The sequence below is a fragment of the Numida meleagris genome, chromosome 2 (assembly GCF_002078875.1).
Source record: "Numida meleagris isolate 19003 breed g44 Domestic line chromosome 2, NumMel1.0, whole genome shotgun sequence".
NCBI classification, from domain to species: domain Eukaryota; kingdom Metazoa; phylum Chordata; class Aves; order Galliformes; family Numididae; genus Numida; species Numida meleagris.
In genome coordinates, this window is record NC_034410.1 from 106,689,908 (window position 1) to 106,706,596 (window position 16,689).

General features: G+C 40.1%; 1 long non-coding RNA gene across 5 annotated transcripts in view; it reads left to right on the forward strand.

The window, feature by feature from the left end:
* Positions 1–16,689, forward strand: part of LOC110394297 — a 117,806-nt gene that overhangs the window by 83,869 nt on the left and 17,248 nt on the right. For all 5 annotated transcript variants that reach the window (XR_002435540.1, XR_002435538.1, XR_002435536.1 and 2 more), the window contains 3 exons: positions 1,030–1,115; positions 2,740–2,824; positions 2,973–3,051. This is a non-coding gene — a long non-coding RNA (uncharacterized LOC110394297). The remainder of the gene's footprint in view (positions 1–1,029; positions 1,116–2,739; positions 2,825–2,972; positions 3,052–16,689) is intronic.

Sequence of the window (16,689 nt, forward strand, 5' to 3'; positions counted from 1 at the left end):
ATGGAAGGGACAAGACAGTGTTATTCAAAAATTCTCAGCTTATGAAATAATATGTATTAGTTGACGTGCCCCAGAGAGATACAACTGACCAGCTGCTCTGGGTGAAACAAATAAAAAGAAAAATCCTTAATTAATGATGTACTCCGTGGTAGATTGTATCTTGGGAATTCTGTGGAAAATGATTCTTTCTTCCCTACAAATGAAATAAGGAGGAGACTGAGTTCTCACATATTTAGTAGTCACATATGCAGTCTAGAAATACACAAGGAATGGTCATATTTGAGGAGTACTTCAGCTTTGGTAGCCACTACATCTTGCATTTTCTTTGGCTTCCTTTAGCCAGCTGAAGACCGTGGGTGAGACTTTCCAAATATAGACAACCGAAATTCTGACCAAAAAATACACACATTCTCAGGAATGGATCAAGGCAGAATTCTTGTTTCTGGGTCCTGTGTTTGGAGAGAACTTGTATAACCACATTGTTTAGATTGAAGTATTGGGCAGTTGGGCTGTAGTGTTAGATAGGCCTGTGGGTGGGAGGTAGGGCTGACAGGCTACGGAGGCGGTTGAGTCATGGGAATTTTTACTGTATGTTTGGATGGATTTGGTTAGTTTATTGCACTGCTCTGGCTTGCTTGAGGCATGCTGGTTGCCTCAACTCCAGCTCTTCTTTAGTCTTACTCTGTCCCAGCAGTGGGCCACTTTCTACCACAAATTGTAAACTTGCAGAGAATGCACTGACTCTGTTTTTGACATGAGATGGAACACAGGGTAACAGTGAAAACAGATGAACTTTTGTGTCTAGTTTAAACTCACTGAATGTTTTAGATTGGAGGGTCCCTTTGGAGCTCCTCCAGTGTGGTTGCCTGCTTGAACTATTGCTAACATCAAAGTTGGATCATGTTGCTAGGACCTTTCCTGTCAAATTTTTAATATCTCTGAAGATGAAGATGCCATGGTCTCTCTGGGCACTCTTTTCCTTTTTTTTTTTGCCATTCTTATTGTGAATATTTTTCTCCTTGCACATAGTTGGAAGCTCCCTTGCTGAGACGTGCATCCACTGCCACTTAGTCTTTTGATGTTCCAAGAACAGTCTCTCTGCGACCACACATTAGGTAGGTGCTGATGGTAGTGTGGCCCTCTTCTTTAGCTCTCTCTTTTCTAGGCCAAACAAATCCAGTTCACTCAGCAGTCCTCACATGTCACATTTTCCAGCCCTTTGTCCACCTTGGTGGCCCTCAGCTTGACTTGCCCCAGTTTGTCAGTGTCCCAGAATTTGATACAGTACTCCAGATGTGGCCTCACAAGTGCTGAATAGAGGGGAATAATCACTTCCTTTCAGTTGCTGGCTATTTTTTTAATAAACCAGCCCAGTGTGAGGCTGGATTTTATTGCTGCAAAGGCAAACTGCTGACTCATGTTCAGTTTCTGCTCCAGGAGTCCTACGTCCCTTTTTGCAAAGCCACTTCTAATCAGTTGGCATCCAAGCTATTCGAGATGTAAGACTCAGTATTTGCCTTTGTTGAGTGTCATGACTTCAGGTGTACCTGTAGATACAGATCCTCATTTTGCACACACAATACATAACTGCAAATACAACTACCTGTTTGTAATTGTATCCACCAGGTTTATAGACATGTTCTGCTAGCTTTTTGTTCACGATCTTACTTTTTATTTTCTTTCTGGAAAAAAATAACACAATAAAATTTCAAGACTTCATATATATGCAGGGAGGTTTCTTTTGATGCATTTTGAACCCTTGTAATGATAAACTTCTCCTTTGGGTAGGGTTCTGTTTTGTTTTTCCTTGCTCTCCTTGACTTTTCCCGTTCTTAGATAAGGGCAGTGAGAGCTGCACGAGGTATATTGGCATAATCAGTAACGCAGACTTGTCTGGACCTCAGGAGATAAGTCTGCACTCTGTCAGCAGACGGTACCTAAGAATGATTTTCAAAGAAAAAAGTTCCCGCTATCTGTCAAAGGGAGCTTCCCTCTGTTGTCATTATTGGAGGTCAGATTGCTGATTGGCCTCCTCCAGAGTTGGAGAAATTCCTCTGAAGACCCCTTCAACTGCATTTCAATTATACATGAGGCTGCACTGGCAGGCCCATTTTATTTCCAAGCTGCCCTGTGGCTTCTCAGAGGTGATGCGGTTTTGGAACCCTTGTAGCAGGTACACAACAAAACCCCTCTGAAAGAGAAAATGTTCCTGAAAAGGCACATCTAATTGATTTAGGGAGTATCAAATGCTCCCTGTAAACAATGTTTGCACAGTGTAAATCTCACACAAATTAGGCACCCAGAGAAATGTGATAATCTGCAAGGATTTACAGGGGAGCATCAATCTTTAGTGGCCAGTAACTACAAAGGACAAAACATTCAGAATTATTTGATATATACAGACTTACAGTGTCCAGAATTTTATTTCAGGATTTACAATGCAAAATAAATACTCTGATTTTCAGATGTGGTGGTGGATGCTAAGGATTTGAAAATCAGATGATGTAGGAGAGACCTAAGTAAGATCTTTTGAGTTCAACCTGCTTTAAAAAATGAAGCATTTACTAAGACAGAATGAGATGGATTGAAAATACTCCAGGATTATTCAAATGCCAGACTCTAGTCTGAGTTTGGGCTGCGTGTAAATTTTGTTTGGTCTTTCCCAGGTCCATGAGAGGTAAAGTTTCTAGCATTCTTGTGGGAGATCCTGTATTTCATACTGTTTTGTCATTCTTTCAGAGATCTGGAGTTTGTCCACTATTTCCTGCAGAGGAACATTAGTAAAAATCATCCAGAGGATCCCAGTGAAGGAAACTGCATTTTGGTAAAAATTAATTAAGAAGTTTTGTTCCACTGAGTTAATAAAGGCAACAAGTTATATTCATCTTTATTGATTCTGCCTCACTTCCTCTATATAAAATAAGACTTTTTGCTGCCTTTGATAATAAAACATTTACCATTCTCATTTACAGATGTTATTGAGAGGAGACATTGTGGTGGATAACTGGTAGTGCAAGACTACAAGTACTGGGCAGAAAATTTAAGAGAAAGGTATGAGTGGATGTTGACCTTTGTTAAGTGCAACTAACATATATGAAAACATTAAATGTTTGTTTTTCAGTTTCCTATCACATTTTCCATCTGTTCTCTGCAGGGCTCTTAAACTTCCACTTCCTCTGTGCAGTTTTGTAATATTCCTGTTCACAGGAAGTAAGAGGAAGAGCTTTATGAGGGATATGTTACAAATAGACTGTATGGAGGTGTTGGGATAAAATAACTGGGCTCTAATATAAACTGAAGGCTCTTCAATGGAAGAGTGAAATCCAGCTTGTTTCTGATCTGGAGCTTCATCTTCAAGCACTAACGTTATTTTTGGTACAAGTTACTGTTATTTTTTCATAGTGTTTTTTGTCAGCAATAATCAAGCACCTTATTAAACAATAATGAACGTCTTCACAGTATTTAAACTGATAAATTTATATGCAGTCTGTGCCTAGGAAATGCTTATGTGACAAAGGCCAGGAGCTGGCTGCAGAATTCAGCGATGTTCTGTGCCAGGTCTGTTTACTCCCAGAACAACATATCATCAATATGTTGCTTCACGGTCAAACTGAGCTTCATAAACAGAATGAATAGCAGCAAAGCTCTCAACAGACTGTGAAAATAAGAATGAAGTGATCCGTTATAGCTTTGGGTCTTGATTGCGAAGAGATTAGTCATAGGACTCATGAATGTGACGAGGACACGAGGGCACTGATGGATTGCATTGTTCTGCTCAGATTTCCCTCACTAACAATCCCCAGATCCCAACAAGTTGAGGGCCTATTGCCCTCATGCTTTTGTAACAGCTAGCTCTGAGCACTGAGATTATTACACTGTATGTGTTATGTAGGAAGGACCAAGACAGCTATTTAAAGCCACAGAAAGCAGTGAATACATCTAGAGTCATCTAGTGTGAAATTTGATGGGAAAGCCAAACTTCCTTTACTTTAAATATTTCAAAAGATTGATGAGATCAAATTTTGCATCAGGATTGACGTCCAAGTTTTGCAAATGGCATCTGTCTTACTCATTAGCCGATCCCAGTGTCCACATCCCAAAATACAGTTATAATTATTCAGCTACAGGATGCTAATTATGCTACTCACTTCATACATGTTTTACTTTTCAGAAAAGACAATTAATTGTCATAAAAGCAGAGTGTGGAGAGATTGCATATTGTCCTGAAAGCTTGAAACCTCCCATTCACAAAGCCTTCCTCCCTCCTGTGCTGTCTCCTGCCTCCCTTTCCCCAGCCCACAGGTATAACAAAACAACCTTGCAAGATGAGCCTTACAGAGTCTGTGAACACAAGCTTGTAAATCTGGCGCTTGAACAAGCCTTATTATTTTTAACTGCTTTTGTGTAAGACAAGAGGCTATGTAAAGAACAGGATGTTTTGAACACTGAACTCTTGTGCATTACCTAATACTACTGCTACAGATTTGACGTAATTTCTCTGCAGGTGTCTAAGCATCATAAAGAGCATGGTACTGGGGTGTTAAACATTTAGCATATAGAGCCTTGTAGACTTTCTGATAGTTCAATTATGAACAGAAATGACAAATTTACAGTTTGTGCTGCAGGCAGTGAAGCTGGTGGAAGGGTCTAGAAAGCAAGAGTTATGAGGAGCGGCTGAGGGAACTGGGGTTGTTTAGTCTGGAGCAGAGGAGGCTGAGGGGAGACCTCATCCCTCTCTACAACTACCTGACAATTTTGGTTGAAATATGGCTTATTCTGTAGTCTAAAATCTGTCCTATTAGACTTCATTTCATTTTTAAACAACAGTAGAAAGGGTGCTTAAGAAACTTCTGTTAATCTCCACTTTTCTTAGGAGATGTGTGAAGAGAGCCCCTTTGTCTTCCTTGGAAATGAGGCTACTGCATCTTCCTTAAGTAGGGAAGGGCAATTGCATCCCACTATACTCTGCGGGACTGATCTGCAGCCAGGTTCTTGGTTGTTCATCTTGTCTCAGCCCCTAGGGGAAGTTCACTGATACAGAAAGCAATCCTTCCAAATAGTGCAGGTGTCAGAGATCTGTGTAAGAGGGATCTTGGCAGAATATTCTGTGGAAATGTACACAACATCTGCCCGCACAATGGCTGGCCAGTACTGTTCTTCCTTCACTTTTCAGGTGCATGGAATATGTATAAAAGAAAACCCAAGGAAATAAACAGATTCAAGATTCTATTGCAAGGTTTAAAGGTGGTTAGCATTGGAAATATGAAGCAACTTTGTTGAACTTTTGTCAGGGAAACCGTTCTTTCTGACCATGTGTGCGATAAACCTGAGGTTAAGTGGCCTAGCTTGTGATACACATATAAACAAGGACTTAATTTCACATTTTAAAAGCATGACTGAAACTAAAGTGGGAGAGCACCACTGTTGAGAGTTTGGATCATAATACTGAGAGAGAATTCTCTGAAGTGGGACTGCGCTTTGCTCTGCTGTTCCTATCTTTCTCAGTGATTCATTTTCAACACCCTCTTCATGCTTGACTCATTTTGTGTCCTGGCTTCTAGATACATTCCTCCATGGTTGCTTAGCGTTGTCTGATATCATCTTACCATCATACACGGTTCTTTACAGACAGCTATTATCAGCTTTATGCTCACTTATTCTCAAATTAGTGCCATTATTGTGGTGGATGAGCTAAGAACTGTGCTGCTCTTGGTATCCTCTGAGTATCATGTTTCTGCTAGGCCAATCATTCAACATTAGGTGGGAAAAGTCACATTCCTTCCTAAACTCAGCTACCGTCTAATGAGACTTATCGGTGTTGTTTCTCTGCATGGAAATGAAAACACCTGTTTGATTACCCAGCTGATGTTTCTGCCAGTGTAAGGGAAAGAAGTCCCTTTGGCCAGCCTCGTTTTTGAGGTCATTCTGATCCTTCTCTTGCAATCCTGACTTCCTACATTTGTTTTAAGTCCATTTTGCCCAGTTGTTATGACTTGAAGGGGAAATGAGAGAAAGAAGTGGGAGATAGTGTGCCTCTTTCTGGCTGACAGAGAAGAGAAAGCAATGTGATGCTGTGCATGGAATTCTCTGCAGCTGTACACCTCCTTACTTGCTGTGCTTCTCTATTGCCCTGCATCTAAGGCAACGTGCTCAGGTTTGTGCCTCTGAAAATCCAGTATGAAATAAAAACATAAGAATAATCACATTTATTTTAATTAATTGTTTATTAATTGTTTAATTATGCATGTTCTTAGTCAAGTTTGGAGCATCTTGTGCCTTGCAGGATTTCCTCTAGAGGGAAGAGAGCATAGTATCCTGTCAATGGAGTGCTAAAGAAAATGAAGTCCTATATATAACTGTTTGTTGTATTGCCAAGTCTTATGGCTGTATTTCAAATATACAGGTATTTGATGTTTTTAAGCTTCCACTCCTAAGATTGCACGACACTGCGAAAATCAGAATATTTCTGTATAAAAAGTAGCATTTGTATTCGTACAGTGAATTGGGAAGGTTTAAAAAGCTCAGAGACTAGGAGACAAGAAAGGACACTGCATATACCCTTTGGAAAGTCTCGTGACTTTTTTTTTTCCTGTGGCCTCATGATTTTCTGCAGCTTTGATTCCCAATTTTTGAAAAATTGGAACAGCTGAGTATTTCTGTCCATTTAAGGTGCTGCCATTGAGCCCAGACGGTACCTAAAGGAGAGCCTCTGTAACAATGAAGAGCCTCACAGTGCATGGCACAGTGAGACTGAGAGCCTCTACTGAGAATTTTAGGCACAACCACAATAAAAATAATAAATAAATGAGGCATCTCATGCTACCCGGAGATGCTGTATGGAGCTGCTGTTAAAGTGCAAATAAAAGCAGTCTAAATTTAACTATGACTCAATTACACTAAATCTGACCCATTTTTGTTCTGTGTTTCAATTTAACACTTATTTACATTCTTAGACTTGGCAGTGTTAGAAGAGAAGGGAGGGGGAGCAGGCATTTGGTTCCTCAGAGTTGCTATAAAAAATTGATGATTAGGAAAACACAGCTATAGTCAGCTCGAAACTGGGTAGCTCATTTGAACCTACTATAAAAGAAAAGATCATTTTCTCATTCTATTAAAACTCAGTTAGCAGCGCTGTGTAGGCGGCAGGAGATCAGAAGCAAACGTCCAACTTGGAGTTTGTACAACTGGGGTCAGGTCCAAAGCAAACTGCTTGATTAGCGAAACAATTTGTATTTTACAATGACAGCAAATAGGTAAATCTTGCGAGAGTCAGGAAATCCTAGAGGGCTGCGGATCGGAGCGCTGCAGGTTGCGTGTTGATTAGGAGGCATCCTTGCCTCTGCTTTTTTGTGCTCCTCTTCCTGGGACATAAACAAGAGGGACTCAATTCACTAAGGGTACTTTCTGTCTCCTTCTCCCTCTTGTTTTTACAATCTACATATAATGACTAATTGGCTGTGTTTTTCCCAGCTATTTTATATTTCTCTTGCTCTGGTTACAAGTCGTACTAAGCCAGTATATCCATGGGGACCTATAGACAGCCATCGTTTCCAAATGACATGCAGCATTCCCCTTTCTTTTTAAGTGTAAAACATTTACAAGTAAATTTACAAATGCATTAAGAACATTTCCCTGTCCGCCTGTTAGTGTTTATTTCTTCCCCTTCTCCTCCTGGGAGCCGACACCTCCCAGCCCTCACCTTTCACACGCTGCTCTCCCTTCCTTGCCTCCATCCCTCCCGTCACCCCTCTCCCTCCTCCTCCTCCTTTCCCAGCTCAGCAGCGGAGATTTCTGTTTGTGCCAGTGGGGCGGCCTGGCGAGACCGCAATTGCTCTACCCCACAGATTGACGAGCCCTCAGATGCCGATTTACTGTACATGGCAGCCACGCTGGAGCCGAGGCACATCTGGAGTGGAGTAAGCTTACTCAGAAACAGGGGCCAGCTCCAGCCGGAGCCAGCGGAGCCGAGCGCGGCACTTGAAGGCAGCCCTCCTGCCTCCCTTCCCTCTCCCCGGGTACATTTCCTAATGTAAACAGAGGCCAGGGGGGGAAGGACACAGTAACTCTTTGCTGCATGTTTGTCATGTCGCGTTCTTTATCTGCTTGAGGTCAAGCCGGAGCTCTGGAAAAACAGAAGCTTTGCTTTTATTCTAAATAGCTGAAAGCCAGCGCCGCTGAAGGGGGGAAAAAAAGAAAGAGTTTGCTTTTGTGTTTATTTGTTCCACTTTATGGTAATTTGGGGGATAATTTCATTATCTGCAGCCAAATTGAAAACAAGCTGTTGTCTATGCTAATGATACCAGCGTATTATTTTATGTACAGTAGGCGTGGAGCTCTTTAAACCACAAATGGACTGGATTTCTGCTTACAGCTGTACTTCTTTAACTTTTTTATAGTTGCAAAATGAGACTTTCCTTTTATTATCTGGAAACGAACAAGATTATAGCTGGCTGTTTTGTTTTACAAAACGGCGAATACCTTTCCGGCCCAGTGCCAGCCTGCTGCCCAGCGCGTGCATTATAGCCCCGTTACCATGAAGAAAAGGCATGTTCCTTTTGGGGCAGATACACTGATTTTATAACCTGATTTGCTGGACTGCTGAATTCCAGTCTCTGTAAAGAAATGGAAGAGATTTCTGTGGCATTCACTGACTGTCAGCAATCTGGATGAGTACTCTGTGATTGAGGCTTAATACAATTTTTATTTCTTTTTTTTTTTTTAACAGCAAAATGATAAAGTTTGCAGTTTAGTTGTTCAGATGACACTCAAGTGACAAGCATGCAATTTAAAAAGGGTTTTCCCACACGTTGTTCCACACAACCCAAAAGATGTTGCAGTGAGTAAAGGAGAGAAAATAAACTTTAAAAGACATTGCCATGGATCACATATTGATGAATGCAGTGATGATTTATTTGTCAGTGAATAGTTTTTCTAAGGATGTTACTACTTCGTCTCCCTTCAGTTCACAGGCCATGCTCTGTGTTTTAAATCCTCATTTTGGTGGATCGAATGGTGACCTCCCAGACAAGTGGGTGGCTCCCATGGCTCCCAATGGAGCCTGGCCTGGCTGTCATGTAGAAGTACTTGGCCTGGGCTGCAAGTAAGGGAGTGCAGCATGACTGGGCAGCAGCTCTTGTAACACAGTAGGACAAAGCCTCAGCTCTGTGACCCCAGGGGGCTCCTACAATTGCTGTTTTATGATCTGTGTTGGTATGTCATGATACATGTATAGGAGATAGCAACAGAGATTCCATACTTCTGCACTGTCATTTTTAATGAAAACTGTTTTTGTTGATTTTAACAATTTCTTCACAGTTACATTTTCTCTTACTTTCTTGATGATTCAGATCCTACTAGGCGAGGGCCAGCATTTGTCTTGAACCACCTTGCCTAAGTCTTGACCTTCCCAGTCAGGGAACCATTGGGCAGTACTTGCCTATGGCTGGTTGAAACTGCTCGAGGTGAAATTCACAGAATCACAGAGTTGTAGGGGCTGGAAGAGACCTCTAGAGTTCAAAGAGTCCAACCCCCCTGCCAAAGCAGGCTCCCTAGACCAGGTTGCACAGGTAGGTGTTCAGGTGGGTCTTGAACGTCTCCAGAAAAGGAGACACCACAACCTCTCTGGGCAGCTTGTTCCAGTGCTCCATCGTCCTAACTGTGAAGAAGTCCTTACACACGTTTGTGTGAAATTCAGTGGCAAAGTTGTTCATCAGCCAGGAAAGCCTGAACTGCATGCTCCCAAGGACTTTAGTAAACTTTCTGTGCCTGAAACTTGGACCAAGGACAAACCCAGGGAGGGTGCACCTCTTGTTAGAAGACTTTTGTGATCCACGTGATTACTGAGGTAGATAAAAGGATTTATTTGGAGTGAAATGACTTATTTGAAATAAACAAACAAACATTTCTACAGAGAAAATCTGTTGGAATCAGTCTGCTTGGCAGTCTTCAGAGAGATCTTGGCAATTGACTGAAATCTAAACTTTTCACAAGGACAGTTGGATTTTGGCTAAGATCTTCTAGATGCCTGCAGGGCTCCAGAGGTCTCCTGCCTGGCTGGCAGACCATTGCTCAACTCCCCTACTGCCAGGACAGAGGATTGATGGCTTGTCATTGCAGGATGGCCCACCAAGTTGTCTACCTTTGAACTAGAGACCTTGGGGCTTCCAGGTTTCGAAACTGGGACATCATTTGTTTTTTGAAACTTTGTTGATATGTTTTGATATGCATTGGAAATATTTTGATTTCAATGAATTACCGAATCCTGACCCCTAAAAATGTTCTGTAGGAGTTTTTTGAACAGCTTTACTCCAGTCTAAGGTTAATGACCCCGAGGGAAAAAATGGTTTGTCCATAAATAAAGTAGAAATAAAACCAAATCCAGTGAATGACTCTGAAGCAGAGTTTCTCTGACTGTACTCACTGGGCACCCCTGCTTGTAATCCCACTGGTGTCCCTGGAGATCCAGTCTGGGCACAGTTTTACAGTTCTTATCTTAATTTTAAAAGTGATATCCCAACAGTAATTGTTAAACATTTTTTTTCCTCAATAAGTGTAAGTGGGACATTGATTCAAGTCCCTGTTTTGTGCTAATGCCAGAAGTGTCCATGAAGTCTCAAAATGAAATCTTCTTGGTAGATAACTATGGATCCTGCTGATTATGCTATTGTGATTGTATTAACAGCGTGTTCTCCAACTTAAGCAATGTGCAGGTGCAAAAGTTTCATTCAGCAGTACATAATTCTTTCATCTGCCATTTCTTGCCAGTAGATTTCCTGCCCATATGAATGTTTCTTGTGAAATTTCTGGAGAATAGTTGCTGAGGTTTAGCCAGTTATATGAAAAACAAATACACAAACAACCCTCTTCCAAAACTCTACAATTTCCCCTCTCCCTAATCCTCTCTTTTGGAAACCTTTGCTGTTCATAGGAGATGCTCTGTGTCCAACAAAAAAGACTAGTCATAAAAAATAAACATTGTGGATTAATGTAGCAAAGGTAAAAGTAAAAACATTGATAGAGTTGCATGATGTCAACAAGGTCACCAGAACCTGCTTGTGTACTGGTAGGTCTTTGGCTCAAGTGAGTGCCTCCCTTTAAACATGTGCCCATGCGTATCTCAGAAGTCACTCTGCAGCAGTTCTTTTGACTCCTATTCAGTTATTCTATATTTAAAAGAGAATTAGCCATGACAAATAATAATGATTTTTTTAAAAAAGGTCTCAACACAGTGTTTTTCTTTAAGCCTACACAACTTTGGGACCTACATGTGTGCTCAGGTAACAGAAAAATCCATGGAGCTTGCATTCACAAACTGTATTTATTCCAGCAGGCTTCATGCTCTATGATCATTATCCAGAAATGGAGACAGAAGAGCACAAAGAAAATTGGAAGAGATTTAGGGGGTTGAAAAGTGTACATGTAGGTCTAAGTCTGCAAAAATACGTGTGTGAGAAAAGAGCAGATAAACAAAGCCTGCTATTAATACTGTACTTAGATATTAGAGGTATCTATTGCCCTTCCAAGTAAACTGAGAAATCTACCTAAAAGTTTCGAGTATTTCCCCTCAATGTGATTATTTACAGTATATCTGTTCTATGCTCTTTTCAAAGTATGTTATTGACATTTGAGTGTCAATAACATACGCAAAACAGCCAAGACCAACATTTCCAATATTTTTGACCCGAGGATAAACTGTCGTGCTTAAAAAAAATTATCCTGTTGTACTCCCTTTGCTTCCTTTCAGTGTTTTGTTTTGTTAAATCAGTGGAGGATTCATTGATCTGCGGCCTGACATTTATTATGTGTATTTCTCAGAAGAACAAAAACTGTTGTCTGTTATATATTTCTCCAACAAAAACGTATACCTGGTATATAAATGCTCAGATTATAATTTCATCCCAAACAAACATGTATCCTAAAAATAAGCCACAATAAATGTTAGTCTAAGCAAAAATGAAATATAGCCAAAGAATGAAGCAGAGGAAACAAGGGGAAAAAATAAGTGGAAAGAAAACCAAAAGAATAAAAATGTAGGCATTAAGTAAAATAATAGATGTGAAGAAAGAGCTTAAATATGAAGTTAAGAGAGAAGAGGAAACCACCCACAAAACTGTTACAAAACCAGAACTTACGGGGCAGGTGAAATTCTGATCACAGTCATCACTGTCAAGTCAGGTGTCCTGAAATGCAACAAATAAAAAACAAATACTTTTAAATGCCCAAGATTAAAGAAAGATTCCAGTGAATTTCAGTGATCATCAAATGATGATTTAATAATTCCACCAAGCTGGGCTTTCACAGCATCACAGAATCGCAGGGGTTGGAATCGACCTCAAGAGATCGAGTCCATCCCCCCTTCTAAAGCAGGTACCCTTACAATAGGTCGCACATGTAGGCATCCGGACGGGGCTTGAATATCTCCATAGAAGGAGACTGTACAACCTCTCTGGGCAACCTGTTCCAGTATTCTATAACGTTTAAACAAAGTTATAAAAATAAGATTTTTAATTTTCTAAATAATTTAATCCCTTCTCTTAGATTTTTCTGAAGCGATAAATGAGGCTTGGAAGCTCAGTTTGGTGAGGGAGAATCTAATTAGCTCAGGATCAGGTTTGTGTTTTGAATTTTTACAAAATGAAGATGCATTTTGGTTAGGGCTCCAGGCTAGACCTGTCTCTAATTCTGTTGTACACCAACTATGGAAATAAAGTGAACCTCTTATGCAGAGCATGACTGACATCCTTAAGCAAGATGAACAACTTGAGGCTCTTCAGTAAAATCAGTGCAACCACAGGACTCAGCTGTATCTTCATGTAAGCACATTCAGGTCTTGTTAATTGCAACAGATTGTGCAAGTGCAACAGAGGACAGAGCTGTACATGCTATTTTTCATTAATGTTTTAAAATAAAGTCCAGGCATGGTATGGATATGTTCCTCATTAGTAATAGCACTACTATATTACTTTTCCAACAAAACTTGCAAAATATTACATTACCTCTTGGTCCACTGAACTACTGAACTGCCACTTTCTAACAGAAAAAAGCTGTAACTGAGTCACTAGTAAAAGGGGCAGGAAATTAGATAAAAGGGGAACACTAGTTTTACATGCCTAAATGAAAAGGTGTTAGTTTTAAATATGTAGCCTTACAATATATATTCCAAATCTTCAAAAGTGTCTGACTTTCATTATTGAAATGCTGCACTGAACTAACTGACAGCTGCCCCACTTCTATGTGTTACCAGTCATTACGAAAAATACAAAGTGAAAACTCCTTATGTCCTGATAGGGACCGCGGTATTGAAAAAATAAAACTATTATGACTTGCACGATTGCAACATGCTTTCTGGATAGACAAAGATACATTGTGTGATAATTGTTTAGTAAGGCATTATTTGGAGGAAGACAGCACTGTAACCAGATGAATTTCCTTGCTCATGCTGCCTGGAAAACTGTGGTAGGAAGAGCTTTTGAGAACAGTATAACAAACATTGTGAAAAGAAGAACTTTTTGAACCTTCGCTTCTAATAGGGAGGAGGAGCTGTAAAAGCACAGGAAAGCACACATTATTTTGGTGGCAAATGCCCCACTTACATTTAGCCACCTGTCTTAAGAGTGTACCTATTTTCCATTTCCTTTACAATCAGTGGAGGATGAGGCATCTCCAGAAGGTGAGTCATACTTCGGCTCTTTGAACTGTCAGCTGCTCAAGTGTCTCTCATTGACTGCATAGGGCGTTTATGGATCCTAAAGCCCATGGGTAGTATATGTTTTAATGTAGGGTGTGCAATTACAAACCTATGTAACAAGTGGAGTTCTTAGTCTACTCTAGGAAACCCTAAGCTAAACTTATCTCGATTAACACTAATTCAAACTCCCCTGCTAGGAGGTGAAGAGAAAAGAGAATGTACCCTGGGTGAAGAAATAAGACATTTTCTCAGATGCTTACTCAATAATATTGTGCTTCAGGCTCAGGATGTTGCTTCATTGTCAAATGGCTGATCTTTCCTTGTCATGCTTTCCTATTGTTCTCCATTCCTTAAATAATCCTGGCTTTCAGCTGCATTTTTATCCATTTAATTCATTTTCAAACTCCTTAAAAAATAGAGATTAGTTTAGCAAATCAGGAATGAATTAGAAAAAAATGTTACATAATGGACCTATTTAAATTACACAGTTGCTACTTGCCTTTACAGAGTAATAAAGATGCAGTTAATAGCTTCCACTTTATTTAGCTGCTAAATTCTGATTATGTTTCTGCTGCTTTGTTTCAGAGATGAACTCCACTGCAATAACTTCATTGTTCTTTGCTCATTAATCACTTTTATTTGGTCTCCTTTGAATTGCTGTGAAGTTTCAGAACATGGGCAGTCCTCTGGCAGACAGATGAATGTTTTGATCTATTAGACCTTTTAGGCTCTAGGATTTAGACAAAGTATTACCATTATAATGGTTTACAGACATTAGTGATCATCTTGGGGTTTCACTGTGCAGCCCTTGATACCACAGCAGCTCTTAGGTGGAACTCCATTGATGGTAGTTTGCTCTACGCAAAAAGATAAAACAACAATCTAGTGCTACTTATTGTACAGTCAGTATTTGTCAGCAATTTCAAGACCAGTACACTTGCAGATAAATCAGAACAGCAGCATCATTTAAGATGCTCTCCCTTTTTGTCAAGTGTATTTGCTCGCTCTCCTTTCCTTAGGGTGATTATAAATAGAAAAAAACAGCCTGAGGTGACTCAAATGAGATCTTACATAGGAAACATATGAGAGAAACATTATTAATTAGCAGGACTCCTCACAATGAAATTACTTAGAATATTTATGCATTGTTCAAATCATAAAATTCGGGGAGATGCCAGACCTGCTGCACCTAAAGAGCAGATCTCAGACCATATGGGACAGATTATGGTGTCCTGCATTGTGCCTCTTTGATGAGAGAATTCAGACTCTGGATAGCAGAAGTCCAGAAATCCAATAGTTCAATGCCCCAAGCTGTAGTTTGCTCTTCAGATTAATTCCATCAGACACCATCAAGTGAAGCTACCTTACTCACCAGCCTGGTTATCTCATCCTCTGTGTGTTTATTTGAATTTCTAAGGTGCTTCCTGGAAAAAAAAAAAAAAAAAAAAAACCTTTTAGGAGGGGTCTGCATATGTTGAACTGTTTGGAGGCCTTGCAACAGTCCCCTTACAGAGCCATGCTGTCTTTCTGTGAACACTCATGAGAGTCCACCCAAATACTTGAATATATATAGGTGGACTTTTTAACTGCACAAACATGAGTTCCAATTTAATTTGAAAATTTAGGGGAGTATTAATGAACAGTATTTGTATGCTCTCCCATCTTCAGTTGCAGCTCTGCCTATACCACTGGTTTTAAGTAGCAGTTCAAAGTAGTGTGATAAATAATCCACAGTCACTGAATTTGAGTTGCCACTGTGGACAGTTTACTTGGGTTTGCTCAGCATTTAGAAACAGTATTTCTCACCTCCTCTACACAAGTCTTTTCACTACCCTGCTCACTTCTTGATGGGAAAAATAACTTCATTCTGGTTTGAGGTGTATTAAAAGTTATGTGAGGAGAAGCTTAGGGTGTTGGTTTTTTTTCCCAGGTATTCATCTCACTTCTAAATAAGCTACATTTCAGGAAGCATTTATTTAATCTCTCTACAGCAGGAATGTTCAGAAACATTCACAGCTGAAAATGCCATTGCACCAGTAGGTCTTAATATCTAAGTCTGTGTGAAGAGCTTAATCATTTGCCATGTCCAAAAAGCTACTGCCATGCTCAGAGTAGAATTTCCTTTAGCATCTACAAGTTATTTGCTTAGCTATTTTAGTTTTCTGGAGTTTTTCTACAGTCAACAATGTGCAAGTGAAAGATCCTTTCACTGAGGTGCCTGTGGAGGTGTCTGTCTTTGCTGATTACAGCAGATGCTCCTCCAATCTAAGCATCTTCCACTAGATGGTTAACTTAAAGACTTACGAAGTCAGGTAAAATGAATCCTGCTTACATTTGCATAGAAAGCTTCTGAAAGGTGGGTTCCCAGGACTTGACCTTTCAAGCTTGACTTGATATCCAAGCTGGTGACTGAAGCCAGACTCACTGGCATTCCCCACTGTGCTTCCTGGGTGTGAAAAGGTGCAAGGACTCACATCCAGAACAAGAACACCTACTCACCATGCTGTGTTTGTGTGGACATCAACACTTCAAATCAGCATTATGCAAACAAGCTCTTTTCCTTAAAAAAATCACTTATGCTACTAATTGGATAGGTCTGCCTATCTTCATCTCTCCACTGCTTGAAAACTTTTATTTTTTGGCTTAAAACACAAATATTATGTCCCTTCTTTCCATAGAGAGAACCACAAGTGGCTCTCATGGTCACAAAGAGCTGCTTAAAGAGAAACCAAGACAGAAGATAAGCATCTCTAACTCAGCATCAGATGAATACCTTCACTACAGAAACTTAAGAGTTCCATGCACAGAGAAGTCTAGAGTTGATTTACCATGGATTTGATATGTCAGTAGTGAGTAATTCAATTCAGGAGAAACAAAGATATTGTAAACCGTGAATGAATCAAGCAATGAGCTGAATTTCTTTTTGAAAAAACTGGTCTTCTGCAATAAGGAAAAAAAGAGCAACAGGAAGGGCCTAGTGTTTTGAGTTATACAAACCACAG